The following is a 3,345-nucleotide window of genomic DNA, read 5'->3' on the forward strand; positions in this document are numbered from 1 at the left end:
TGTTAGAAGACTTTGGCTTTTTGTTCTGAGAATGTGCTTTTGTTGAGCATCAGACAGGAAAGCTGTGGCATATGTTTTAAAATAAGGCTTTATTTTTCCCCATCCCCTTTAGAAATGTTTTAAGAATATGAGATTAAATGCCAAGGCTGTCAGGAAAGTAGTTGTCTGGTCAGGAGTGCGAGTGTTTGTAGGACCTAGAGCAATAAGCAAATAAAATTGTCAGTTCCATAAGACAAGATCCCCAAAAGGCAGAAGGGGAGGGATCAAAATGTTTCTACTTGGCAGTAATCTTTGTTGGATTGCTTGCTGCTTTACGTTTAGGCTTGCTTCCAAAACCATAAATTTAAGATGACAAATAAAAAGAAAATTGAAATAGTAAAAAATTTTCAATCATTTGAGTTTTTTTTCAGGAAAATAACTGCATGAATTTACTACAAATTTGTGAATCACATCAGCTGATAAAAATGTGTACTTTTGGTGAAATATTTTAACTGAATCTCCTGTGATGTTTCTAAGTCACTTCACTTTTTGCTGTTGTGCTGATTTGGGCTGGGATAGAGTTAATTTTCTTCATAGTAGCTAGTATGGGGCTATGTTTTGGATTTGTACTGGGAACAGTGTTGATAACACAGGGATGTTTTCATTACTGCTGAGCCCTGCTTACCCAGAGCCAAGGGCTTTTCTGCTCCTCACCCCACCCCACCAGCGAGGAGGCTGGGGGGGCACAAGGAGTTGGAGGGGGGACACAGCCGGGGCAGCTGACCCCAACTGACCCAAGGGATATTCCAGACCACAGGACGTCATGCTCAGCATAGAAAGCTGGGGGAAGGAGAAAGAAGGGGGGGACGTTCGGAGTGATGGTGTTTGTCTTCCCAAGTCACCGTTACGGGTGCTGGAGCCCTGCTGTCCTGGAGGTGGCTGAACTCCTGCCTGCCCATGGGAAGTAGGGAATGAATTCCTTGTTTTGCTTTGCTTGTGTGCGCGGCTTTTGCTTTACCTGTTAAACTGCCTTTATTTCAGCCCACGAATTTTCTCACGTTTACCCTTCCAGTTGTCTCCCCCATCCCACTGTGAGGGAGGTGAGGCAGAGGCTGTGTGGGGCTTAGTTGCGGGCTGGGGTTAAACCATGACAGCTGTCTCCTTTTACGCACATATAGAAGCAGCACAACCAAATGATCCAGCTAAAAAGTGGGACACGTACAGAGTTTGTGTGTGGTAGAAGTGTTTCATGCTTTGCCTGCTCTTCTGACAACCTTGCACTCACCTTGTTCACCTGCAGCAGGATGCTTCTCTGCACACAACCAGAAGAGGAGCGCCTGCCGCGCTGGGGCTGGGACCCCCTCTGAGGCAGAGACGGGCCATACCCCGGCACTGCTGAGACAGCCCTTTACAGCCACCATGTGCGGGTGCCTAGTCCAGCAGTGCTGGCTGGTAAACTGAAATAATGATCACTTCACTCAAAACAAGTGCATCCCCCTCACCCTCTGTTTTGACTGTGCTTAAGCCTGGGTTCACTGAAAAGATCTAAATCTCTCCTTTCAAGGCACGTTTTGCATCATGTCTCTTTAAAGCCTCCCTTCCACTTCCACAATCAGCTAATTACAATTAAAAGTAATGGAGAGGGTCACTTTCAGCAGTTGCTAATGGCAGCTAATCCATTACAGGAGGGGAAGTAAAGAAGTATCTCATCCAACTGATACAGGAAAGAGCTTTAGAAGAGTTAGATCATAATTGTTCAGACTAGAATTTGGCTATGATGGTGCATTTAGCACCCCTAATCTCACAGGAAGAGCTGTGGGATCCTAAGTAACTGTGTGAGTAGTTAGGAATCTGGTTTTATGTCTTGTCCAAAAGAAGTTTAAAAAAAAAGAAACAGGAAGGAAGATGTGGATACCTGCCAGTGCATGACTGAATCAGTTGTGTTCACTGCAGGTTTTCTCACTTTTTTGGGAGCACCTGCTCAGGATCCTTTTCATGCCCACAATTTTTCTGCTGAGCAAGCTGCAGAATTATTGCCAGCATGCCTGCAGATGGCTTACTTGAAGGTGGTTGATAAATCCCAAGCAGAGATTTAATTGGATGCTTGGATAACACAGCCCTTCTGCGCATCACTTGTATTTATTATCTTGATTGCAACTGCATTGAGACAGCAGTTCCAAACAAGAATCATCTGGTGGACATGGTGGGGTTTTCTGAATGCTGGTCTTCCATGGAGGAGGGTCTGAGTGGGTGTTACGACACGTTGTGCTTTGTGGTGTTTGGGAGCGAGAAACTGCTGTCGGACCTGTGTACGCTTCTGTCCCTGAAGGTCAGTCCCAGGAGCAGCCTCCCACAGGCAGCTGCCTGGGTTGAGCCACGTGGTCCTCACCGCATCGAAGGCTCCCATGTGCCCTGAGAAAGCCTCAGCCCCAAAACACGTTGCAAAAAAACAGCCCCTGCCAGAAGTATCTAGAGTTGTAGTGAAGTGGAAGGGACTACAAGTGGTCCAAAAAAAGGTGGCAGGGGAAGCAGAAAGAAACAATAAGCACCTCTACTGCTGGGGGCAGCTGCTGGCCTGGGCAGTGGTGGCAGCCCCAGTGTTAGCAACGATGCACCGTAAGCTTCCACTGTCAGATTTGCAAAAGCAAACTGCCTCAGGCTTCCTGCATTTATTGCTGATTACAGGCACCAGATTGTTTCACTTTCTGTGGCTTTCTCCTAAACTGCTTAATGTTCAACTGCACTTATTTTTTCAAAGCGTGGAAAAGCATTGCTGTTTGCTGGGAAGGGCTGAGAGAGGATCTCATCATCCTCACCACTTGAAATCTCATGAGGTTCCTTTCCATAGCCATGGTTCCTTCCTCCTATCCCATAGAAAGCATTACATTATGATAATATTAAGACCGAGTACTGATGCAGGCTGAAATCAAGAACTGCTGAAGTTAAAGCTGTGTACACTGACTTAATGCTGCTTCTCCCTGGGTAGTCTTCTACACAGCCTGATAAGAAAGCATTTCTGTTTTGCCTCTGCAAATCAGTCAGCTCCCTAGCACCTTGAATAATTGCAGTTAATTTTTCAGACCCTCCAAAGTGGTGTGGGGGAGATTTCTCCTCTGCTGTATGAGAGGGAGCAGCTGAGTAAGGGATGGGTCAGCAGAAGCTGATGCTTCAACTGCTTCAACCTGTGTGTGGCCCAATGGCATTTTAGCCAAAATGTCGTTCAGAGACCTGGCCTTTCTTCTCTTTTGCTTTCCTGAGATTGGGCTAACAGCAGGAAGCTATGTCCCTTTGAGTGGCCTAGTTATGCTGATGGGTTTAATGTGGGAAGCAGAGACAAGCCTTCTCCTGCCACCTTCTACCTTCCTC

Source organism: Haliaeetus albicilla, chromosome 19 (genome assembly GCF_947461875.1).
Source record: "Haliaeetus albicilla chromosome 19, bHalAlb1.1, whole genome shotgun sequence".
Classification (NCBI taxonomy): domain Eukaryota; kingdom Metazoa; phylum Chordata; class Aves; order Accipitriformes; family Accipitridae; genus Haliaeetus; species Haliaeetus albicilla.